This window comes from Pipistrellus kuhlii, unplaced genomic scaffold, assembly GCF_014108245.1.
Source record: "Pipistrellus kuhlii isolate mPipKuh1 unplaced genomic scaffold, mPipKuh1.p scaffold_m20_p_4, whole genome shotgun sequence".
NCBI lineage: Eukaryota > Metazoa > Chordata > Mammalia > Chiroptera > Vespertilionidae > Pipistrellus > Pipistrellus kuhlii.
Window position 1 is genome coordinate 90317744 of NW_023425540.1, and position 26596 is coordinate 90344339.

At 49.1% G+C, this 26596-nt stretch overlaps 1 long non-coding RNA gene across 3 annotated transcripts; it reads right to left on the reverse strand.

Annotated features, from left to right (window-relative positions):
• Positions 1–2600: 2600 nt before the first annotated feature.
• Positions 2601–26596, reverse strand: LOC118703194. 3 transcript variants are annotated; one of them, XR_006739713.1, is made up of 4 exons: positions 26540–26596; positions 13098–13149; positions 3023–3130; positions 2601–2789 (listed from the first exon to the last, which is right to left on the reverse strand). It is a non-coding gene; the product is annotated as an uncharacterized LOC118703194 (long non-coding RNA). The 3 variants fall into 3 exon arrangements; XR_006739711.1 differs by lacking the exon at positions 26540–26596 and adding an exon at positions 15882–16007; XR_006739712.1 differs by lacking the exons at positions 13098–13149; positions 26540–26596 and adding exons at positions 4432–4486; positions 6387–6466.

Below are 26596 nucleotides of genomic sequence, written 5' to 3' on the forward strand. Positions count from 1 at the left end.
CCCCAAATATGGGTCAGGCTTCCAGACTTTTCCGGGCTTCGCAGCCCCCTGTGAGTTGGGATGGGGCAAGTGAGATTACACTCAGAGGCCTGTCTCATGCCAGCCCTCGCCAACCCCCTTAGGCGGTTGTATATGGTTCATGGTTTATGGCATCTGTAAAATGGGAGTAGTCCGGGAAACAGGTTCTGCAAGGCAGGACAGATAAGAATGGAGTTTATTGCTCAGCCGACATGGCTCAGTAGTTGACCATCGACCTATGAACCAGGCAGTCACAGGTTCAATTCCTGGTCAGGGCACATGCTCGGGTTGTAGGCTCAATCCCCAGTAGGGGGAGTGCAAGAAGCAACTGATCCATGATTCTCTCTTATGGATGTTTCTAACTCTCCCTCTCCCTTCCTTCCTCTCTGAAATCAATAATAAAAAAGTATATATATATATATATATATATATATATATATATATAATCTTAAAAAAAAAAAGAATGGAGTTTATCAGCAAGCAAGAGTGTGCATCAGAATGCAGATTACTGGCACAGATTCAGATAGCTAGCGCCCCCCCCCCCCCAATGTCTTATTTTTCCCTTCACTGGAACTGGAGAGTGGTCAGCATTCCTGAAAAAAACTCCCAGAAGGGGTCAGGGTCAGGTTCAGGTGCAGCAACCATATCAAAACGTGTCATGGGCCGAAACCGGTTTGGCTCAGTGGTAGAGCATCATTCTGCGTTCTGAAAGGTCCCAGGTTCGATTCCAGTCAAGGGCATGTACATTGGTTGCGGGCACATCCCCGCTAGGGGGTGTGCAAGAGGCAGCTGGTCGATGTTTCTCTCTCATCAACGTTTCTAGCTCTCTATCTCTCTCCCTTCCTCCTCTCTGTAAAATATCAATAAAATATATTTAAAAAGAAAAAAACAAAAACAAAAACGTGTCATGGTGAAGCATCCATCTTATATAAAAACTGCTGTTTGAAATTTCAACCCTGCTCTTTGGCTTCTGTAAATTCTTGCTTGCTAAGACTACTCCCACTTCAGAGAAAGCCACTAAACCTTCCCCAGACAAGGTTATCAGTGTTCGCCCCAGGCCAGGCCTCTGGCTGAGGTCTCAAGGTCCCAGCACACAATGTTAAAATATGTTCAAATATGTACACAGATAATAATTTAATAAAAAATTAATTATTTTTTTTTTTAAAAAAAGGTCCCAGCACATACAGGCTCTTTAAGAACTTGCGAAAGGGCTGGAAACACTCCATATTTGGGAGACAAAGAAGGTGAAAACATACAAATAGGGAAAATTCCTGCATGTTGGGGCCCAGAATTTGAGAGACATTTTTCTCTGCACCTGCACATAATAAATGTAACTCCATCTCTCTAAGTATTGCTTTGTTCTTCCTCGGTTTTCTGTAACTGATAGATCCTCCCTTCCTCCAACTGATGGACAGAGAATGACGTAAACTCCACCTGCAGCATGGACATTCCTGAGCACCTAACAGGGCACCTTCTATGGACTGCCCATTGAACCGCCAATAAGCACCTGCCAAATACCCTAAGCCCCTAATTTAAAAAATATATATATTTTAATGATTTTTTACAGAAAGGAAGGGAGACGGCTAGAAAGTCAGAAACATCAATAAGAGACAAACATTGATCAGCCGTCTCTTGCACACCCCCTATTGGGGATGTGCCCGCAACCAAGGTACATGCCTGTAAGGTTTGAGGCCAAGGAGTTTTAAAGTAAAGTTTATTCCCCAGTAATGAACGGGACTCTTTAAGGAGGTAGAGAAATCAGAATTGAAGGAGTTGGGAGGGGGGATGGACCCAGCCGGGCTGCCACCTGGACATGGAGGATCAGCAGCATGGGGCTGGTCTGGGGGTCCTTTTTAAGGGAGGAACAAGAATAGGTTGGACCCAGGGCAGAACAGAAAGAGGTGGGCTCCAGACACTTTGGCACGTGCTGATTGATGGCTCAATGTCTTGGAGATGTCTCTGTGACAGGTGCCAGTAATGTCATAACTCCGCCCACCAGTTGGGAGGAGGGAGAACCTTATAATGCCCTTGACTGGAATCGAACCTGGGACCGTTGAGTCCGCAGGCCGAGGCTCTCTCCACTGAGTCAAACCGGTTACGGCCTAAGCCCCTAATTTCTAAGTCCCTAGGTCCTTCATCATGTGTCTTACATGAAACCACCAATCAGAGTGCCCTAAACCTCCTCCCTTCCTTTTCCTCTCCTCAAGAGGCGTGTTCACCCCGGCAGTGTGCTCTTTTCTTCTCGGAAGGCAGCCTGGCAGAGGAATTCTCCACCAACACAGCCTGTCTCCTGGGGCCCCGTCTCCGACCCCTCTGTTTCATCTTTCAGCAACAACGGGTCTGTTCTAAAAATGCTTTCCTTTCCTTTGAGTAATGGGCCCACCTAGACCTGTTTCATCCTCCAGTTTCCAGGGTCTGCAAGAAAACTTCTCATCTATCATTCATCAGACAGATGTGGCTCTGTTCTTATCACATGCCCTTCCCTGCTAACATCAGGGCTGGAGGTAGTGGCGCTGGGTCTCAAAGGACCCCGAATCCTGGGATAAAGAGTCTGGTTCTGGAAGAGTCAGGCACACAGTATGCACTCAATAAATGTGTATTTAATTCATTTTTATTTTGCTCCGAAGTTGACGTTGTTCATTATGAAAATGTAAACTGTGTATAGCATGCTGCTTCACACATTCCCTGGGAAGGTGGAGCCTTCTCCTTCTGGCCAGGGGCTTGGAAAGGCTTCCTGCCAATGCATTCTCTAGGTCTTGTTTTCACAGGGCCTGCAAAAGAGGGCGAGCATGCCAGGCAGGGCCCAGAGCTGACAATGGGAGGAGGGTCTGGGCAGTCAGTGTGAGGGGCAGCCAGACCTCCAGGCCAATGCACTACCTTCTCAGACCTGAACTGTGCCTCCCTCAAACCACCCCCAGCCCTCCCTCTTACTCGTGGGCAGCCCCATCCCCATCCCTAGCCAGCCCCAGACCTCCCCAGATGCTAATCCCAGGCTTGCTCTGACCTTATTTCAACATAGTATGCAGAGTGCGCATATGAGTACAAAGCCCACGGCTAGCACAATGGCAGCAGCCCCCTTTCCCAGGACATTCAGAGTTATAGAACCGGTTTCCTATATGGAGGAAGAAAGAGGCAGGTCATCCACAGAAATCTGCTCTGCACCTCACCATAAACCAGCTGCTTATATTGGGTAGAAGGACAAAGATTACATGGGGAAGTAGGCAAGGGTATGCCAAGTGGGCAGTTTGCAGGTAACACAGGCTGGAGATTTGCCAAGGCCTGCGGTATGCACAGGCTGGGGGTCTTCAAAGGGCTGTGATATGCAAAGGGCTGGAGGCTCTAGTTGCCATGACAATAGGCAGCCCCCTGTAGTGAGCAACTGATGGCCTCAGAGTCCCCCTTGGCACTTGGCCCTCTGGGTCCTGCCACCTCATAGGTCATGGGGGGGATGGGCTGCATTTCCAGGTGACTTCCAGCCAGGCTAGAAGGCTCTCTCTTTAATCAGAACAAAACAATCATGGTAACAGAGCATGATTAATATTTCTTACAGCCCTAGCTGGTTTGGCTCAGTGGATAGGGTGTTGGACTGTAGACTGAAGGGTCCCAGGTTCAATTCTGGTGAAGGGCACATGCCTGGGTTGTGGGCTCGATGCCCACTGTGGGGCATGCAGGAGGCAGCCGATCAATGATTCTCTCTCATCATTGATGTTTCAATCTCTTCCTCCCTCTCCATTCCTCCTTGAAATCAATAAAAATATTTTTAAAAAAGAAAAGAAAAATAAATTGGGCTCTAACTTCGCAGAAACTAAGTTTGTTCTGCAAGCCGAAGCTTTGCAAAAACATCTTCCCCTTGAGAACATCTTACATGAACTTCTGAGACTACAACTCTCGCACAGCCCTGATACTTGGGTCAACAGAAGCCCCCGGCAGCCCAGCCCAGACACAAGTGACCCGAAGCCACCTGCAGCTCTCCCTGAGCACACAGAAAGCCTACTCCCTCCCCCACTCACTGCTGACTTCTTTCTCACTCAGCCTCTCTGCACCCAGATGCCTTGAATAAATATAATTTTGACTACACTGAGCCTTGAGTCGAAGGTGACCAGAAGTCCCGCTTTTGGCGGGACAGTCCCGCCAAAAGTGGGATGTCTGGTTACCTTACTTGAGTCGGTTCTGTGTGACCCTGGCCCAACTCAGAACCTTTCCACCTATTTGCCCCATCACCTGAGAACTCCTGGCATGTAGCTTGAGATGCCCCCCCATGTGTCCTGGGGTCTTAGCCCAGGGGGAATCACTGGGCTCCCTTATAGGCCCTTAGTTGTCCTGGGTGCACCCTGTCCATGGGGAAATGACCAGATTCCTGTGTTTGGCCCATTAACTGGTCGCTGGGCATGGCCAGGTCTGGCTGAATCTCACCAAAGCCATTAAGAATGCTTTTTCCGCCATCTTCTCAAGGAAGCAGAGCTCACACCTGTGGGGAGAACACCACAAGTCACCTTCCCACACACTCCAATTCCCCCAGGGCCTCTGGGCTCTGCTCCTGCAAGGCAGAAGCCAGGTCCCAACCTCACAGGGACCTGCCTACAGGGGTCACCTGGACAACAGGAGAGCTGAGGGTTAATTGCCCTGGAGCGGGCCCACTCTCTGGGCGTGGGGGGACAGGGCTCTGTCTGTGGAGGCCCAGGGTCTGGCTTTGCCTTGGGCTCAGGAGTCTCCTCTGCAGGCCTGGGGGGAAGCTCACCTATCCTATCCCCATTGTTTTTGGGCTCCCCAGACAGCGTGGAGCTTCTCCTTGTAGGAGACATGGCTCTATGGTACCTCTTCATAGAAAAGAAACAGCGTATGGCCAGAGCAAACAGGATGTGGTAGGGGAGGCGGGGAGAGGATATGAGAGCTGGGCTCCTGGCTGGTAGCACATTTTCCAGGAAGAATCCTTAGACAAAGGGAGGTGGAGACAACTAGAAAAGGCCTCAACCAATGGAAACAAACAAACAAACAAACAAACAAACAAACTGTGAGTTTCTCCCTCCCCCCAACTGGTGGGCGGGAGTTATGACATTACTGGCATCCATCACAGAGACATCCCCAAGACTTTGAACCCCAAATCAGTGCATGCCAAAGTGCCCTGGCGCCCACCCCTTCCTGTTCCGCCCTGGGTGCACCCCTTTCCTGTTCCTCCTCTTAAAAAGACCCCCAGGCCCGTCATGTGTTGCCATCCATGGATGCAGCCCGTAATGAGTCCCGCTCATTTCTGGGGAAAGATTTTACTTTAACATATGTTGGTGGTCAATTTCCAGAGCCTCAAACCTTACACACACACACACACACACACACACACAGACACACAGACACACAGACACACACAGACACACACAAAAAACAACAACAACAAACAAAACACACACACACACACACACACACACACAAACACCTTCACAAAAAATATATACACCAATAGGAGACAATAAGAACTTGAGACCTATGGATAGAATGCAAACTCCATGTACTCAGCAAACACCTGGAGGAGGGATTTCACACAATGGAATAAACACTGCCTGTGCCAGCTAATTCAGGGGCTGCACCAGCAGACACCTGCTCTCCAGAAAGTTTTAAAAGTCCCATTTTCGCCAGACTTCTGTCTCCGAGTCCGTTACTGGAATTCAGACGGGCGAGCCTTCCTCACCCGGTCTCCTTACCCACCTTGGGAAAGTGTTGTCTGAGGGAGCTCCTGTGGCCACCGGCCCAGGCTCTGCCCCACCTCCTGCCCATCCCCTTCAGCACCCTCCGGCTGTACCCCAAGACCTTCAAAACCCAGGCTTGGCTCCTGGGTCCCTGGGCCCCTGTCCTCTGCTCCCTGGGTCATATGGGGATGCTCACCAGCTGCCCTGTCCACCAGGTATTGCATTTGGCTGCTCAGAATTCCTGACACCCCTCCACCCCAGCTCACAACTCCCAGCAGGACCCATGGCTAAGAACCTGCCATGGGACAAACCTGGGGAGGACCTGAGGGGAGTGGTTATCTGACAGGTGACAGTGGGGTGAGGGGTGGCCTCCTGGGTACAGAGAGGGACAGCTGGGGTCCTTGACCCACTGACACTCCCTGCCCAACTCCCCGCACACATCCGAAGGCACACCTTCCAAGGCCAGGCCCTCACCCTTTGTCCTCAGTCGCCCCTTCTAGAAGGAAGAGCTGAGTCCTGCATGCAAATCATTTCCCTGCTGTACCTGGGCCTCCCTTGGCTGAGGACCCCGTTCCCTGAGGCTAAGGCTGCCGCCCTGTTCCGGATCACAAGCCCCCTCCCTGGTGGACTCCCCCCTCTTGGAGAATCAGCTCTCCTTCCCGGTGCCCCTGCCCCTCACCCTGCTCTCACCTTCAGAAAGAGACGGACCGCTATCCTGCTCTAGTGTATCTAGAGTCAGAAATATAATAGCTGAAAGTTTTGTACTTGGGTGTGGTAGGAAATGACATCAAAGATTCCATAATTCTGAGTCATCTGTAGCTGACTGTAATTGATTGTGTTGAGGGTGTGTGTTTGTATAATAGAAAGACTGCTTTTACTTAACAGTTTGCTTTTTCTATTTATCTTTTTTGTGAAATGTTTACAGGATCTACTTCTCATCTGTATGTTAAACTGCTAAGACCTACACATTCAAAATTAAGGAGACTTCTTTTTTTTTTTTTTTAAAAATAAATCTTTATTGTTCATATTATTACAAATGTTCCTCATTTCTCGCCCCCCCCCTCCATAGCTTCCCTCCACCAGATTCCCACCCCACCCTCTGCCCTTTCCCCACCCCACATTGTCCTCATCCACAGGTGCATAGTTTATGTTCAGTCTCTTCCCACACCCCCCACTCCTTTTTCCCCCGAGAATGGTCAGTTCACTTCCCTTTCATACCTCTGATCCTATTATATTCATCAGTTAATATTGTTCATCAGATTTTTTTTTAATTCCCTTGGTTTTTAGATTCACTTGTTGATAGTTACATATTTGCTGTTCATAGTTTTTATCTTTATCTACTTTCGTTTCCGAAAGAACCCCTTCTGGTTTGGCGGTGATGAACTCCTTTAGCTTTTTTTTTATTTGTGAAGCTCTTTATCTGGCCTTCAATTCTGAGTGATAGCTTTGCTGGGTAGATTATTTTTGGCTGTAGGTTCTTGCTATTCATCACCTTGAATATTTCTTGCCATTCCAGTCTGGCCTGCATGGTTTCTGTTGAGAAATCAGCTGACAATCGTTTAGGTGCTCCTTTATAGGTAACTACCTGCTTTTCTCTTGCTGCTTTTAATATTGTCTCTCTGTCTTTTGCTCTTGGAATTTTAATTATGATGTGTCTTGGTGTGGTCCTCTTTGGATTCCTTTTGTTTGGAGTTCTGTGCCCTTCCTGGACTTGTAAGTCTAATTCTTTCCCCAGGTGGGGGAAGTTTTCTGTCACTATTTCTTTCAGTATGTTTTCGATATCTTGCTCTCTCTCATCTTCTGGGACCCCCATAATTCTGGTGTTGGTTCGCTTGAAGTTGTCCCAGAGGTTTCTTACATTATCTTCAACTTTCTGGATTCTTTTCTCTTCTTGCTTCTGCGGAGGAGTGTCTTCTGGCTCTTTATGTTCCAAATCTTTGACTTGATTCTTGCAATCTTCCATTCTGTTTTTAGGACTCTGTATAACATTTTTTATTTCAGACAATGTATTCTTTATTTCTTGTTGATCCTTTATTATTTTCTTGTTGATCCCTTATGAGTTCTTGTTGATCCCTTTTCATATACTCATAGGTCTTACCGACCTTTTCTAGGAAATTCTTGAAAAACCTTATAAGTGTGGTTTGGAACTCTATATCTAGTCGCTTCTTTCCCTCCATTTCTTTTGTTTGTGATCTGTTTCCCTGTCTCGGCATTTTCACAGCTTCCCTGAGTTAGTAGGGTGGCTTTGTGTGCTAAGGTGTCCTATATGGTTCAGTGAGTCAGCCTCCCAGGTACCTGAGGTGGACAGTCTTGGTGTAGCCCTTTGTGGGCTGTGTGTGCAGTCTTGTTGTTAAACCTTGCTTGCTGTTGGTATCACTGGGAAGTGTTGATCTCCAAGCCAATTGGCTATGAGGATCAGAAGTGTCTCAGTTAGGAGGGTTTCTGTATTCCACTTGAATGGGGCGGAGTCTCGGGGTGGCACAGACAAGCTTTGTTGAATCCCTCACAACTGGTTGCAGGCGCACGCACCTCTTTGGTATAGGCGCAGACAAGCTTTAGATTCATGTCTGTCACTCCCTAGGAAAGTCCCATTTGCTACGATTGAGAAAGCTAGCCACTGGAAGGGCTTCTGTGCTCCGCTTGGAAGGGGCAGAGTCTCGGGTGGTGCAGACAAGCTTTATTCAGCCCCTCCCTATGAGGGTCTGGTTTCTGAGTCCCGCAGTAATGGCCTCTGGCTTCACACACCTCCTAGAGATCTCTGCCCACTGCCTGACAGTCTGGCCTCTCCCTGCGCATTAGCTGTCCGCCCTCTCTGCGCGCAGCAGGTAAGTCAGCAGTGAACTCAGCCCGCCCTCTCCGTGCTCCACTATCAAGCCGGCAGCGAACTCTGTGGCTGCCTTTTCGCACGCACAGTTCTCTGCACCTTCACAGTTCCTGAGGTTCAGCGTGCTGTCTTTCTCCTTCCCAGATGGTAGAGCCAAGGAGACTTCTTTTTGCCACTTTAACTATATTTAAGTGTGTGGTCTATGATTCAGTGGCACTAGTTACATTCTGTCAGACCCAGCAAGAGCCCAGCCAGGGCTCCGGAGCTCTGCGTTGTTCTGAGTCCCTATAATTCTTCTAAATTCTTCCTGACTGTGCCAGGGCAGTTCCAGAACTGTTGGGGTCTTAGTCCAAATCCTCCTTTATCCTCCGCTCACTAGATAGAGATGGTGGGTCTGAGCCCCTCTGCCTAGGGACAGGGCCTTCTTGGACACTGGGGCTTAGACGGAGAAGCCACGAGAGGGTAAGAGCATATTGCAGAAGCCAGTAGCCATATAGCCGTCAGACAAAACAGTTCTTCACAGCAAAGTTCATACAGACAGGCAGCCGGACACCAGCTGGTTAACATGGACATCTTTCCCACAAAGCAGCATTAGTCTCTGTCCTCACAGCTGTTATCTGAGCAGCTGCGTGCTGCCTCCTACACTCACTGCCTCACATCGTAGGGGTCGGTACCTAAGCTCTCAGCCTCAGCAGCTTCTCCTGTCTTCCCTGCCCAGCACACTGGCTGTTCTCTGTAGCTTCACGTAGTAACCACCTCCGAGCTTCTCTCCCAGCACACTGGCTGGTTAACATGGTGGCCATATCTGAGCCCTCTATGAGCTCTCAGCTTTACATTGTGGCAGTACCAGCTCTCAGCTCTATCTGAGCTCTGTAGCCTTTTCCCTTCTGAGCCTACTCTTCTCCCACTCGCTGGTCTGTAACCTGTATATTACTCCAAAGACAAAGGAGGCTAGTTGCCAATGTTATGCCCAGATTTCAAGATCCCCAAGGCCACCAGGGAGCCGAGTCTGATGCAAAAGCAAAGAGCCTTTATTCAAGCTTGAGCCTGGTCTCTCCTCCTCTTCCGAAGCAGCGGCAGGATGCAAAGAGAGCCTCAGGACCAGCTTTTACCTCCCAAGTCACTCAACAGGGTCGCTCTGGAGACTTCACCAACCAGTTTCTTGGGGAAATCATGCTGCTGCGACCATCATCCAGCCCACTACTAACAAAGCCCGCTCTCCTGTGAATCTCCGACCCTGAGACCCTCAGCAGCCGAATTCACAGTGTGTCCTGGAAGACTGGTCCTGGTGGAGACCGAGATCTGCTTCCCTGGAAGACTTACATTCATGGCCAGTGGATCTTACCTGGCAAGATAAGATCCAATTCTCTACTCCAGAAGAAGCTCGGGTTTTCAAATTCCTTTTTATATGTCTTGTCTCCTCACCATAGTCCTCTTACAAGCAACTAACAATGAATACACCAAGGTAGGTTCCTGGTCCTTTTCAGGTAAAACAGGCCTAGGATGATGAGAGAGTAATCAATTCTCCTCTCTGGGATGGCAAACCCTCCAGGGTCACTCTCTGTTTTGATGCCTGTGCGGCCATGGTCCCGGGGTGGTCTAGCTGCAGTGGGTGGCATCGGAGCTATGCCACCAACCACAAATATCTATGTATGAAATACCACCAGAAAGGGGTCCCTGACAACATAGGGGAGTTTGACTGTCCATATTGGCCGTGCTCCCACTACCACTCTGGTGCTTTATGTAGCCCGCTAGTGAACCTCAAAAACCCACTCCCCGACTATGAGTACCTGAGTGCCTAACTCTGTGCCTTACATGGACCATACACTAAGCCACCAGTCAGAGCCCGCTGAGTACCCATAACCCCATCCCTTCCCCTTCCTCCCCTCAACAGGAGTGCTCACCTCTGCACAGGTTGCTGCTCTCCCCTTGCGAGACAGCCCGGCAGGTTTCTCCTCTCATAAAGCCTGTGTCACCTGGTTTTCAGTCTCCAACTTCTCTTTCCGTATGCACCCCAACCAGGGATGGAACTCACCACCTAGGGATGTGCCCTGACTTTATTTGAGCCCTCAGCCTTTTGATGCAAGGGGTGACACTCCAACCAACTGAGCCACCCAACCAGGGCCTGTGTCATATCCTTTATAATAAACTAATGATCTAGCCTAAACCGGTTTTGCTCAGTGGATAGAGCGTCTGTCTGCGGACTGAAAGGTCCAGGTTCGATTCCGGTCAAGGGCATGTACCTTGGTTGCAGTTACATCCCCAGTAGGGGGTGTGCAGGAGGCAGCGGGTCCATGTTTCTCTCTCATTGATGTTTCTAGCTCTCTATCCCTCTCCCTTCCTCTCTGTAAAAAATCAATGAAATATATTTAAAAAAAAAAAAAAAACCACACACACACACACACACACACACACGCACACAAAACTAATGATCTAATAAGTGAACCATTTACCTGTGTTCTGTGAGCCCTTCTAGGAATTTATTGAACCCAAGGAGAAGATGCGGGAATCCCTGGAAAGAAATTTGTGGGTAACCTGGCACCCATTATCTGGGACTGGCTTTTGAAGTTGGGGCAGATTGGTGGGACTGAATCCCTCACTTGTGGGGTCTTCAATAGCTCCTGTTGGTGTCAGAATTGAGTTAAATCAGAGGAAACAAAGTCGGTGACCCAGAGAACTAGAAACAGGTTGGTGGGGGAAATGGCACACAGCTGGGATGTGGCTGTGAGTGCTGTAGAGGAGAAACAGAATTGGCTTTTCTTTTCCAGGCCCTGAGGAGGCCCCAGAAGAACCAGTGGCCCTGGGTCTGAAAGATGAATCAGGTCAGGCAGCCTGGGGAAGGGCCAGGTGGGGGCTGCTGGGGTATGGGGAGGCTGGGTCTCAAAGGACCCAGAATCCTGGGATAAAGAGTCTGGTTCTGGAAGAGTCAGGCACACAGTATGCACTCAATAAATGTGTATTTAATTCATTTTTATTTTGCTCCGAAGTTGACTTTGTTCATAATGAAAATATAAACTGTGTATAGCATGTTGCTTCACACATCCCCTAGGAAGGTGGAGCCTTCTTCTTCTGGCCAGGGGATTGGAAAGGATTCCTGTCAATACATTTTCTGTTTCTTGTTTTCTTGGGCCTGCAAAAGAAGGCAGGCATGTCAGACAGGGCCCGGAGCTGACAATGGGAGGAGGGTATGGACAGTCAGTGTGAGGGGCAGCCAGACATCCAGGCCAATGCAGGGCCCCACTACCTTCTCAGATCTGAACTGTACCTCCTTCAAACCATCCCCAACTTTCTCTCTTACACATATGCAGCCCCCATCCCCAGTCCCTGCCAACCTCAGACCAAGCTTGCTCTCACCTTTCTCCAGCAGTAGATTCCAATTGCTGTGATTGCTGTGATTGCCACTATCACCAAGCCCACGGATAGCAGAACTGCAGAGATCCCTGTTGCCCCTGCCACAAAGTTCACACCTCCCATTCCCTATATGGAGGAAGAAAGGGGAAGGGTGACCTGTGAGCCCAGGCTCACCCCCCAGGATAGAGACAGTGAGGGGACTGTGGGCTCAGGGTCCCAGATGACAGGATGGGTGGAACCAGAGGGAAGAATGGCCCCATCCACTGAGCTGACGAGATGCTGGCTCTGCTCCCACCTCTGTAGTGAGCAACTGGTGGCCTCAGGATGGCCCTTGGCCCTCTGGGCCTTGCCACCTCATAGGTCATGGGGATGGCACTCTCCAACCCCTGGGCTGGAGGGAGAAAGCAAGTGGCCAGTGGAACTGCTCACAGGGTGAGCCAGGCTCACTGCAGAGGGTCTTTCAGGCTCTGGAGGAGGTGGCCCTTCTGACACCCCAGCAGGGGATGGAGGCTGAGGGGTCCCTGTGTAACCTGACAATCAGTGGGTCCCTGCTGCTTTCACTCCTTGGGCCAATGAGGCAGAGACAGGATGGAATCACTGTGAGCATTAATTCCAATACTGCTGGCAGTGTCAGTGAGCAGCAGGTCATCCACAAATACCTGCTAAACCAGCTGCTTATATTGGGTAGAAGGACAAAGATTACATGGGGAAGTAGGCAAGGGAATGCCAAGAGGGCAGTTTTCAGGTAACACAGGCTGGAGATTTGCCAAGGCCTGCAGTATGCACAGGCTGGGGGTCCTCAGAGGCCTGGGGAAATGGGACGGACTCAGGCTCTGGTTTCCACCACCAGGTTGTTAATCTTCCCATGACAATAGGCAGCTCCCTGGTGGGGAGGATGGGCTGCATTTCCAGGTGAGCTCCCAGCCATGTGCCTTCTTTCATCAGAACAAAACAATCACGGTTATCAGAACATGGTTAATATTTCTTACAATTTCAGTTGGTCCCCAATATTCTATTTCTGCCCCATCACCTGAGAACTCCTGGCCTGTAGCTTGAGATGTCCCCCACCCCATGTGTCCTGGGGCCTCAGACCAGGGGGAAGCCCTGGGCCCCCTTAAAGGCCCTTAGTTGTCCTGGGTGCACCCTGTCCATGGGGAAATGACCAGATTCCTGTGTTTGGCCCATTAACTGGTCGCTGGGCATGGCCAGGTCTGGCTGAATCTCACCAAAGCCATTAAGAATGTTTCCGCCATCTTCTCAGGGAATCAGAGCTCACACCTGTGGGGAGAACACCACAAGTCACCTTCCCACACACTCCAATTCCCCCAGGACCCCTGGGCTCTGCTCCTGCAAGGCAGAAGCCAGGTCCCAACCTCACAGGGACCTGCCTACAGGGGTCACCTGGACAACAGGAGAGCTGAGGGTTAATTGCCCTGGAGCGGGCCCACTCTCTGGGCCTGGGGGGACAGGGCTCTGTCTGTGGAGGCCCAGGGCCTGGCTTTGCCTTGGGCTCAGGAGTCTCCTCTGCAGGCCTGGGGGGAAGCTCACCTCCCCAATCTACCCTTATGCCTCTGAGCTCCCCAATTGGCTGGGGCTTCTCGTTGTGGGAGACATGCTCTAAGATTCATCTTCATAGAAAGGAAACAGCATATGGCCAGAGCAAACAGGATGTGGGAGGGGAGGAGGATATGAGAGCTGTGCTTGTGGCTTGTATCGGGTCTAGTAATAATAATTAATGTCGTTTTTTAACATTCGTTTAAAATCTTGCTTGGCATTGACTTGTATTGACATAACTTTCAAACACGTGGTATCTACAGAACGTGTGAAGTGCAATTAAAAAGTTTTGCTTGAAAAAGTTTGTGTTTGGTTTGGTTTTTGTTGCAAAACTAGGGCTAAGAAGATGGCGGATGAAGAGCATATTCGGCACTGCATGCTTTACGAGTTCCAATTAGGAAGAAAAGCAAGTGAGGCTGCAAAAAACATCTGTAGTGCTCTTGGTCAATATGCAGTTAGCGCCAGAAAATGCCAGCGTTGGTTTGAGAAATTTCGCGAGGGAAATTTTTCGTTAGATGACAAGAGTGGTCGAGGCCGTGTGTCCAATTTTGATCAAGAAGCTCTTCAAGCTCTTTTGGTGCAAAATCCTCAAATTACCCAACAAGAGCTTGCGACAACTTTAAATTGTTCACAAAAAACAATTTCCAATCAATTGCGTGCACTTGGCAAAGTCCAAAAGTTTGGAAAATGGGTTCCTCATGAGTTGACCGACAACAACCGTAATCAAAGAGTCACAATTTGCAGTTCGCTCCTCTCTCGTCAAAACCATTTGCCGTTTTTAGAGCAAATTGTTACCGGAGATGAAAAATGGGTGCTGTATGTTAATTTGAAAAGGCGGCCTCAATGGTTGGACAAAAATGAGGCTCCGCAGCCCACGCCAAAACCTGACTTGCATGCGAAAAAGGTGATGTTGTGTGTTTGGTGGAATTTTAAAGGAATTCTTCATTATGAACTTTTACCATCTAACCAAACCATTACAAGTGCAGTGTATAGTGCCCAATTGGAAAGGTTAGCCCAAGCTTTAAGAGAAAAAGAACCCGCGCTGATTAATTGGAAGGGCGTAATTCTTCACCATGATAACGCACGACCGCATACAGCAAGAATCACTGCTGAAAAACTGCGCCAGTTGGAATGGGAAGTTCTCCCTCAACCTGCATATTCTCCTGATATTGCCCCTTCCGATTACCATTTGTTTCGTTCTTTGCAAAACTTTCTTCTTGGAAAAAAATTTAATAATGAAGAATGCCTCAAAAATGCATTGACCAAATTTTTTGCATCAAAATCACAAGAATTGTACAACAGAGGGATTAAAATGCTTCCTGAGCGTTGGGCACAAGTAGTAGAAAACAACGGCAGCTATATTGTTGATTAAATTTTGTTGTATTGTTTAAATAAATTCGATTTTAAAAAAGTATGAGAAAACGACATTAATTATTACTAGACCTAATAGCACACTTTCCAGGAAGACTCGTTCGACAAAGGGAGGTGGAGACAACTACAAAAGGCCTCATCCAATGGAAAAAAACAAACAGACCCACTAGGAGACCATAAGACCTGGGGCCCTATGGGATAGAATGCAAACTCCATGTACTCAGCAAACATCTGGAGGAGGGATTTCACACAATGGGATAAACACTGCCTGTGCCAGCTAATTCAGGAGCTGCACCAGCAGACACCTGCTCTCCAGAAAGTTTTAAAAGTCCCATTTTCGCCAGACTTCTGTCTCCGAGTCCGTTATTGGAATTCAGACAGGTGAGCCTTCCTCACACGGTCTCCTTACCCACCTTGGGAAAGTGTTGTCTGAGGGAGCTCCTGTGGCCACCGGCCCAGGTTCTGCCCCATCTCCTGCCCATCCCCTTCAGCACCCTCCGGCTGTACCCCAAGACCTTGAAAACCCAGGCTTGGCTCCTGGGTCCCTGGGCCCCTGTCCTCTGCTCCCTGGGTCATATGGGGATGCTCACCAGCTGCCCTGTCCACCAGGTATTGCATTTGGCTGCTCAGAATTCCCGACACCCCTCCACCCAGCTCACCGCTCCCTGCAGGGCCTATGGACAAGAACCTGCCATGGGACAAACCTGGGGAAGTCCTGAGGGGGGGGAGGGTCATCTGACAGGTGACAGTGGGGTGAGGGGTGGCCCGCTGGGGACAGAGAGGGACAGCTGGGGTCCTTGACCCACTGACACTCCCTGCCCAACTCCCCCCACACATCCGAAGGCACACCTTCCAAGGCCAGACCCTCACCCTTTGTCCTCAGTCGCCCCTTCTAGAAGGAAGAGCTGAGTCCTGCATGCAAATCATTTCTCTGCTGTACCTGGGCCTCCCTTGGCTGAGGACCCTGTTCCCTGAGGCCAAGGCTGCCGCCCTGTTCCGGATCACGGCCCCCTCCCTGGTGGACTCCCACCTCTTGGAGAGGCAGCTCTCCTTCCCGGTGCCCCTGCCCCTCACCCTGCTCTCACCTTCAGGAAGAACCAGCCGCTCTCCTGCTGCTCTGGCTGGTCTGACCCAGAAGCAGACTTGGGACTTTCCTTCCAGCTCTGCGCTGCCGTGTACCCAGTGGTTTCCCTGAAATCATGTGACTTTTTTTCTGAGGTTTTTAAGTTTCATTTTAGTTTGTTTCCCTTTCACTTCCCTGACGAAAAAGCAGTCAACACATAGCCTTTAGGGAGTCAACTAAAGACAACTGAGGGTGAGGGTCAGAGGGAGAAAATTGATTCCTGGGCAGGCTTTCGGCATGGCTGGTAGAGGAGAAATACACTGAGTGGCCAGATTTTTTTAATCGCTGAACGCATAATAATCTGGCCACTCAGTGTATATCATATATAATAATTCTATATAATAAAAGGCTAATAAGCAAATTGTTCCCTCAACCAAGAGTTCAACCAGCAGGCAGGTCAGCCAACCACCCATGTCTCCTTCCCCTGGCCAGGCTGGCCAGGCTGGCCAGACCCCCGTTCCCCATGCACAAATTCATGGACTGGGCCTCTAAGGTGTGTATATATCTTCTATATTAATAAAAATGTAAATGTTCATTTGTTCAAAATCTTAAATCTCTGAAAGTTCTTCACCGATTGCTTTGAAATTTTGACGTAAAGTTGCATTTGAATACGCAAGTGTTTTTACATACCTTATACCTACTATTGTATAGATGTCACACCTGTGACAGGTAAAAAAACAACAACAAAAAAACAACACAGCGCTATCTATTGGACATAAAAGCAACACAGGCTATACTAAATATTTTATGATTCCCTGAAACCAGTTTGGCTCAATGGATAGAGCGTTGGTCTGCAGACTGAAAGGTCCTTGGTTTGATTCTGGTCAAGGGCATGTACAATACATTGGTTGCGGACATATCCCCAGTAGTGGGTGTGCAAGAGGCAGCTGGTCAATGTTTCTCTCTCATCGATGTTTCTAGCTCTCCGTCTTTCTCCCGTCCTCTCTGTAAAATATCAATAAAATATATTAAAAATAAATAAATAAATAAATCATTTTAGAAAAAAAATATTTTAGGATTCCATTTCAATGTTTCCGATTTATGATCCATTTACCGACAACAACCGTAATCAAAGAGTCACAATTTGCAGTTCGCTCCGAATTTCCAATTTCACGATACCATTTCAATGTTGATAATGATTCAAGATTTGTGCTTAGAAATCGCTACCAAAGTTCTCAATCAATTGGGAATGCCATCACCAAATCCATCTGCTGCTGCTTCATTCGATGGAGAATTGCGTAGTGAACAAAATTACAACATGGGTGACCTTTTGTCATATGTGCAATCAAATATTCCTAAACTAACACTTGAACAAAAAGGCATTTACGATCAAATAATGCAAACTGTCAATAATGGGGTTGGAGAAATCTTTTTAGATGCGCCAGGAGGAACTGGTAAAACGTTCCTAATTAGATTGATTCTGGCAGCAACTGGATCCCAAAATGACATAGCCTTAGCTCTTGTGTCATTGGGAATAACTGTGACATTGCTACCAGAACTGTTCATTCCGCTTTGTAATTGCCATTGAACATGCAATTCATTGAAACTGCCACGTGCAACATTTCCAAAGCATCCAGCATGGCAAAAGTATTGCAGAAATGCAAACTTATTGTTTGGAAAGAATGCACAGTGGTCCACAAAAAATCCCTCGAGGCTCTTGATCGATCATTGCAAGATTTGCGTGGAAACATCAGACCATTTGGGAACGCATTAATATTGCTTGCAGGAGATTTCAGGCAAACATTACCTGAAATCCTCGATCGACACCAGCAGACGAAATAAATGCTTGCCTGAAATACTCTACTTTGTGGCGACACGTAAAGAAGTTAAAATGAATGACAAATATGCAGGTTCAGCTGCAAAACGATTGATCCGCTGAGATATTCTCACATCAATTGCTGGAAATTGGGAACGGAAAGGTTTCGGTTGACCTGACCTCAGGACCAATTTCAATGCCTCATAACTTCTGCAATTTAGTGATGTTGGAAGATGAATTGATTGAAAAATGTCCCGACCCGCGGGACAACAACGGGGGGCACGCATGAACCACCTAAGAGAATGAATCAAACAAGGAACGCGGAAAGAATGGAGGCAAGACAAGGTTCTGATCAAGCCTCAGTTTTATTCTCTGAAATGGCTGTATTTATACAGCAGAGACAAAGGGGGGCAGGGCCGCCTATGCAGGGGGGTCTTTGGTATGGCAACACAGGATTGACTAATTGCCAGAGGCGGTGTGACATTCCAAGGTGCACCATTCCAAGGCTGGGCTATCTAGGGGGGAGGATCAGGAAGGGGAAGAGGCAGGAAGACAGGAGATGCTAAACCCCAGGTTAATCTTATCTTTGGCCAAGCCCTCAGGGCACCTCATAACTTCTGCTAGAAGGAACTTAATTCTAGAAGGAACTTAATTCTATTTCCTTAAGACTGAGTTGCTTGCCTCAACTCTGCTGGTTCCCAACAGAAAAAGTATTTCCCAATATTCAAACCAATTATAAGAATCACGATTGGCTGAGTGAACGAGCTATTCTTGTGACCAAGAACAAAGACGTCTACGAACTTAACAACATTCTTCAGTCTAACATTCAGAGCGAGGCAGTCACATACAAGTCTGTCGATACTGTTGTGGAAGCAGGTGAAGGGGTTAATTATCCAACAGAATTTTTGAATTCACTCGATCTGCCAGGGATGCCACCGCACCTACTGCAATTGAAAATCCGTGTGCCAGTTATCATGTTGCGAAATATCAACCAGCCAAAGCTTTGCAACAGCACGAGGCTCACAGTACAAAAATTAATGAACAACTTGGTAGAAGCAACAATACTGACAGGACCTTTCAAAGGTGAAGAAGTCCTCATTCCTCGCATTCCTATGATTCCAACAGATATGCCATTTCAATGTAAGAGATTGCAATTCCCAGTTCGATTGGCGTTTGCAATCACAAAGCTCAGGGCCAATCTTTAGAATTTTGTGGTTTAGATCTAGACTCGGATTGCTTCTCAAATGGACAATTATATGTTGAGTGTTCTAGAGTCGGCTAACAGGACAACCTCTAAATCTGCACAGACAATAGAAGAACAAAAAATATTGTATACCCACAAGCATTGTGAAATAAAACATATTAGGAACGTGTGCTTTTGCCTTTTCTTTCTTTTCCATTTAACCAGACTGAGCCACAGCAACACGTGGCTGGTGGCAAGATTATTATTAGTTCAGAGATCATAATAATCTGGCCACTCAGTGTATAGTTGAAGCCCCAGACAGGAGGGGCAGTGCCAGGTGTGGTGGGGAGTGAGGCCAAAGATTCCATAATTCTGAGTCATTTGAAGAGGACCCCGAGCCTGTTATGGAAACAGAGCTTCGGGTCCAGTGCCGGCCCCAGTCTGCAGCCCATCCCGTACTCAGAATCCCCGGAGCCAACATTTTGGCAAAGGCCCTTCCTCTGGAAGCTCAGTGTTAGAAATGCTCTCAACGGTGTCGCAGCAATGAGGCAAATACTCAAGCGTGTATGGGCAAGGCCAATTTACCCCTGCGCAGAAGGGTGCTCTGGCCAGCTGGAAGTCAAGGGCAAAGCACAAGGGAAGGGAAATCCAATCAGACATTAATTTCCTGACCCAGGGTCGGCCCTGGCCTCACTTTGAACTCTGACTTGATCGCTCAGGCTCAGAGCTCAGCTTCCCATTATTTTGAGACTGGCTATTTCAGAGGAAGTGGAAGGGGAAGTCAGAGCCCAAGACGGTGGCCTCCAGGGGAGCTGCCAGTCATGAGGACCAAAATACTGGCGTCAAGTCACTGGAGTCCGAATGACGGCTGCCAAAACTGTTCTTTGACAGAAAAGATTTCTTGTTTATTCTCACATCAGCCAGAAGCCTTCAGTCCTGGGAGACTTTCTGGAGGAGGTAACACTGGGCCTGGGAGGGCAATGACCAAGGGGCATCTGGGAAGGCCAGCAGGAGGGGCCTGAGGCCTCCTGGGGAAAGTCTTGCAGGGGAGGACCCTCAGGGAGGGCCCCCGACACAGACAAAATAACAATCAAGCCCACCACCCACAACCCACCACCCACCACCCGCCACCCACCACCCACCACCCATGGCCCAGCACCCACCATCCTGTGTCTCTGCATCTGCCTACCTAGCTCACCGTGCTGAGCAACAGCCTGCCTGACATGTGTGCCTTGAGAACCATGTGGATACACAGTTCCTGTTTTAATGCCTGTTTATTTCAGTTCATTGATATAATCATAATATTCTATCGATGGGCATTTAGTTTTTTGTTTTTTAAAAAAATATTCTTTATTGATTTTTCACAGAGAGGAAGAGAGAGGGATAGAGAGTTAGAAACATCAATGAGAGAGAATCATCGATCAGTCACCTCCTGCACACCCCCCACTGGGGATGTGCCCGCAGCCAAGGTACATGCCCTTGCCAGGAATCGAACCCGGGACCTTTCAGTCCGCAGGCCGACTCTCTATCCACTGAGCCAAACCGGTCCCGGCGCATTTAGTTTTTTTTCTACTTCTTTTAATATTATGAATTTGTGCTGTTAAACGACACACAAAACAAACAAACAAAAAACATTGGAACCTGTAAAGAATTTTTGTGAGTTTATTTGAGCCAAACTGTCGACATATGCCGGGAAGCAGAACCTCAGCGAATTCAGATAAGGCTCTGGAGAATGGCGGGTTACACCTGTATTTATACATTGCTGTCAAAGGAAAGGGACACAGGTAGGTGGGTTACATGAAATTCATTGGTGATAGATTAAGGAGGTGGGAGAAAGCAATGCAGGGGAGCGGGGGTTGGGGGTTGAGGGGGAACCCCTGGGATTGTATATAAGGTAAAATGATAGGTACTTAGGTGGGTGCAGGGACAATAAACATGATAACAATGAAGGAGTTTGTGGTGTCTGTGTTGGCGCATTAGGTTGTACCCCAAGGGGTCCAGAAAAGGGGAAGTGAACAGTTACCCAGACATTTCAAGGATATGTTATTATAGACGCAAAAAGACGAATAGGCTCAGATAAGGGAATGTTGACCTTGTCAGTGAAGATACCGGCCTAGAATGTAACTACCCACCGTAACTGCTTTTAGTTAAAGTTTAATTTCAGACCATCCTGTGTGGTTGCTTTAGGTCAGCGTTTTTCAACCGCTGTTGAGATGTTGCCTGGTGTGCCGTAGGTGCAGACAAGACAAGAATTTTATAATTTTTCACTATTTTGTTTACTTAATATTTCATAATAAAGTAATTATAAAATACTTTCTTTGTGTTTATTTGATTCCTATTCAAGAGAATTACTTTATATATAGTCAATATAGGCACAGAGTTAAATTTTTTAACATTTTCTAATGGTGGTGTGCCTCGTGATTTTTTTCATGAAACAAGTGTGCCTTTGCCCAAAAAAGGTTGAAAAACACTGCTTTAGGTCTCTGAGTTTGCAAGACTGCCACGCAGGCCTTCCCTGAGCTGGTCAGGTCAGCAGGTGGCCCCTTTCCCCCACAAATGTGTCTGCTGGACCTTTGAAACTCCAAAGTCAAATCAAACTGGGCAGCATGCAAAGGTGGCTTCCTGGGTTCTTGTCAAAGAATGAAGCCACAGACAAAAGGTGGTGTAGGAAAAGGAGGAAATTCATTGAGAAACAAGCACAGACTCCCAGCTGGGGCAGGGGACAGAGGCCCACTAAGTCCCCTTTCCTAAGGTTGAAAAAGGCTGCAGTTCCTTGTGGCCTGACATCCCCTCTGATTGGTCACTGTGGCGGCTTCGGAGCCCAAACCTCAGGTGAGGTTCCCTCTTCTTCTCCCTTTGGTTTTTCTATTCCCTCGGCCCTCCTCCTCCTCCTCCTCTGAATGAGTGGCTTCCTGCCCTTCAATCTGTAATGTGCACCTCCTGGCAGTTCCCTCATTCTGTGAATGTCTACCTGGGGGCAGCTCCCAGCTTTGCAGCCTGTGGTTCTCCCCATGGAAACCTAATTCCCAAAACTTTCCGGACCTGCTGTTTTACCCCTAAACACTCCTTTCACCTTTAGCCTGCCTGCTGCTCTGTGGCCCCTCCAGGGACAGCTCCCACTGTGCCTCTGGGGGGCTCTGCAGTGCAGGGCTGAAGGGTCTGGCCAGTGAGGGGAATGCCACTTCCTATTTTATCATTTTTAAGTGATGGGATTTTGACTGATTAGTCTCTTACTTTTCAGCAGTCCCCTGTTCCCGAGTTTCCTAATATATAAAGAGCTAGGGGCCGTCCCGAATGAAACAACAAGACAGGCAACTAAACTACAGACTGTGTGGGGCGACCAGGCCTGCAGGGGGGTTAGTGAGGGATGACCAAGTGACTGAACAGCAGGCTGTGTGGGGCGACCACGCTAGCAGGGGGCAGTTGGGGATGACCAGGCTAGTAGAGGGGTAGTTGCGGGCAACTACACCAGCAAGGGGGTGGAGGGATAGTTGGGGGTGACTACCCCAGCAGGGGGAGCAGTTGGAGACTAACAGGCCTTCGGGGGGTGGGCAATTGGGGGTGACCTGGCCAAAAGGCAGAGGCAGTTAGGGGTGATCAGGCTGGCACTGAGGGCAGTTAGGGATAATGAGGCAGGCAGACAGGCAGGTGAGCAATTAGGAGCCAGCGGTCCTGGATTGTGAGAGGGATATCTGACTCCCAGTTTAGCAAATTATTGAACCCAAGGAGAAGTTGCAGGAATCCCTGGAAAGAAATTTGTGGGTAACCTGGCACCCATTATCTGGGACTGGCTTTTGAAGTTGGGGCAGATTGGTGGAGTCTTAAATACCTCCTGTTGGTGTCAGAATTGAGTTAAATCAGAGGAAACAAAGTCGGTGTCCCAGAGAACTGGAAACAGGTTGGTGGGGGAAATCGCACACAGCTGGGATGTGGCTGTGAGTGCTGTGGAGGAGAAACAGAATTGGCTTTCCCTTTTCAGGCCCTGAGGAGGCCCCAGAAGAACCAGTGGCCCTGGGTCTGAAAAATGAATCAGGTCAGGCAGCCTGGGGAAGGGCCAGGTGGGGGCTGATGGGGTGTGGGGAGGCCCCAGGGCTGGGTCTCAAAGGAATCCTGGGATAAAGAGTCTGGTAATGGAAGAGCCAGGCACACAGTATGCATTTTATTTTTATTTTGCTCCAAGTTGACGTTGTTCATTATGAAAATATAAACTGTGTATAGCATGCTGCTTCACACATTCCCCGGGAAGGTGGAGCCTTCTCCTTCTGGCCAGGGGCTTGGAAAGGCTTCCTGTCCGTTGTAGGGCAGGTCCTCAGGTTACTCCGAAGATCCATTCCCAAAGCGCCACTTCCGCTATTTGTGTTGCCGTCTTGCATATTTAGAGATCTAAAATAACCACAAAAAAGGTCTGAAAATTAAATATTTAACTACAAACAGGTTATGGTGGGCAGTCATGTCTTAGGCCGATATTTTCCCTGACAAGGTCAGCTTAGATCTTTCCTGAGCCCATTTGCCTTTTTGCCTCTAAGATAACATATCTGTGAGATGTCTGGGAAACTTGAACTTCCCTTTTTCCGGAGCCCCTGGGGCACAACCAGAAGTGGTGGGCGCCAGGACCCATGCCTCAAATTCCTTCATTATTATGTTAATTGTTCCTGCACTCACCTAAGTATGTGTCTATCATTTTACTTTTTATCCAATCCCAGGGGTTTCCCACCGCTTTGCTTTATCCCACCTCCTTTATCCATCACCAATGAATTTCATGTAACCCACCTATGTCCCTCCTTTGATGGCAATGTATAAATACAAATGTAACCCACTATTCTCTGAAGCATTATCCTAACCCATTGAGGTTCTGCTTCCTGGTATATGTCGACAGTTTGACTCAAATAAACTCACTAAAATTATTTACAGGTTTCAATGTGTTTTTTGTTTTTTGTTTTTTGTTTTTTTTACGTTAACACACCTTATCCCAGAAGATGCCTATGCCGACTCCTATTAAACCTGCTGCCATCACAGCCATGGATAGCACAAACCCACCGGACACTCTTCCTGACCTCACAGTGATTGATCCCTATAAGGAGGAAGAAAGGGGAAGGGTGACCTGTGAGCCCAGGCTCACCCCCCAGGATAGAGACAGTGAGGGGACTGTGGGCTCAGGGTCCCGCTGACAGGATGGGTGGAACCAGAGGGAAGAATGGCCCCATCCACTGAGCTGAGGGAGATGCTGGCTCTGCTCCCCCCTCTGTAGTGAGCAACTGGTGGCCTCAGGATGGCCCTTGGCCCTCTGGGCTCTGCCACCTCATTGGTCATGGGGATGGCACTCTCCAACCCCTGGGCTGGAGGGAGAAAGCAAGTGGCCAGTGAAATTGCTCACAGGGTGAGCCAGGCTCACTGCAGAGGGTCCTTCAGGCTCTGGAGGTGGTGGCCCTTCTGACACCCCAGCAGGGGGTGGAGGCTGAGGGGTCCCTGTGTAACCTGACAATCAGTGGGTCCCTGCTGCTGTCACTCCTTGAGCCAATGAAGCAGAGACAGGATGGAATCACTGTGAGCATTAATTCCAATACTGCTGGCAGTGTCAGTGAGCAGCAGGTCATCCACAAATACCTGCTAAACCAGCTGCTTATATTGGGTAGAAGGACAAAGATTACATGGGGAAGTAGGCAGGGGAATGCCAATTGGGCAGTTTGCAGGTAACACAGGCTGGAGATTTGCCAAGGCCTGCGGTATACACAGGCTGGGGGTCCTCAAAGGCCTGAGGAAATGGGAAGGGCTCAGGCTCTGGTTTCCACCACCAGGTTGTTAATCTTCCCATGACAATAGGCAGCTCCCTGGTGGGGAGGATGGGCTGCATTTCTAGGTGAGCTCCCAGCCATGTGCCTTCTTTCATCAGAACAAAACAATCACGGTTATCAGAACATGGTTAATATTTCTTACAATTTCAGTTGGTCCCCAATATTCTATTTCTGCCCCATCACCTGAGAACTCCTGGCCTGTAGCTTGAGATGCCCCCCCACCCCATGTGTCCTGGGGCCTCAGACCAGGGGGAAACCCTGGGCCCCCTTAAAGGCCCTTAGTTGTCATGGGTGCACCCTGTCCATGGGGAAATGACCAGATTCCTGTGTTTGGCCCATTAACTGGTGGCTGGGCATGGCCAGGTCTGGCTGAATCTCACCAAAGCCAGTAAGAATACTGTTTCCGCCATCTTCTCAGGGAATCAGAGCTCACATCTGTGGGGAGAACACCACAAGTCACCTTCCCACACACTCCAATTCCCCCAGGGCCTCTGGGCTCTGCTCCTGCAAGGCAGAAGCCAGGTCCCAACCTCACAGGGACCTGCCTACAGGGGTCACCTGGACAACAGGAGAGCTGAGGGTTAATTTCCCCGGAGCGGGCCCACTCTCTGGGCGTGGGGGGACAGGGCTCTGTCTGTGGAGGCCCAGGGCCTGGCTTTGCCTTGGGCTCAGGAGTCTCCTCTGCAGGCCTGGGGGGAAGCTCAACTCCCCAATCTACCCTTATGCCTCAGAGCTCCCCAATTGGCTGGGGCTTCTCATTGTGGGAGACATGCTCTAAGATTCATCTTCATAGAGAGGAAACAGCATATGGCCAGAGCAAGCAGGATGTGGGAGGGGAGGTGGGGAGAGGATATGAGAGCTGTGCTTGTGGCTTGTATAATAGCACACTTTCCAGGAAGACTTGCTAGACAAAAGGAGGTGGAGACAACTACAAAAGGCCTCAGCCAATGGAAAAAAACAAACAGACCCACTAGGAGACCATAAGACCTGGGGCCCTATGGGATAGAATGCAAACTCCATGTACTCAGCAAAGACCTGGAGGAGGGATTTCACACAATGGGATAAACACTGCCTGTGCCAGCTAATTCAGGAGCTGCACCAGCAGACACCTGCTCTCCAGAAAGTTTTAAAAGTCCCATTTTCGCCAGACTTCTGTCTCTGAGTCCGTTATTGGAATTCAGACAGGTGAGCCTTCCTCACACGGTCTCCTTACCCACCTTGGGAAAGTGTTGTCTGAGGGAGCTCCTGTGGCCACCGGCCCAGGCTCTGCCCCACCTCCTGCCCATCCCCTTCAGCACCCTCCGGCTGTACCCCAAGACCTTGAAAACCCAGGCTTGGCTCCTGGGTCCCTGGGCCCCTGTCCTCTGCTCCCTGGGTCATATGGGGATGCTCACCAGCTGCCCTGTCCACCAGGTATTGCATTTGGCTGCTCAGAATTCCTGACACCCCTCCACCCAGCTCACCGTTCCCAGCAGGACCCATGGCTAAGAACCTGCCATGGGACAAACCTGGGGAGGACCTGAGGGGGGTGGTCATCTGACAGGTGACAGTGGGGTGAGGGGTGGCCCCCTGGGGACAGAGGGAAGGAAAGTGGGGGTCCTTGACCCACTGACACTCCCTGCCCAACTCCCCCCACACATCCGAAGGCACACCTTCCAAGGCCAGGCCCTCACCCTTTGTCCTCAGTCGCCCCTTCTAGAAGGAAGAGCTGAGTCCTGCATGCAAATCATTTCTCTGCTGTACCTGGGCCTCGCTTGGCTGAGGACCCCGTTCCCTGAGGCTAAGGCTGCCGCCCTGTTCGGGATCACAAGCCCCCTCCCTGGTGGACTCCGACCTCTTGCAGAGGCAGCTCTCCTTCCCGGTGCCCCTGCCCCTCACCCTGCTCTCACCTTCAGGAAGAACCAGCCGCTCTCCTGCTGCTCTAGCGGATCCAGACTCAGAAACAG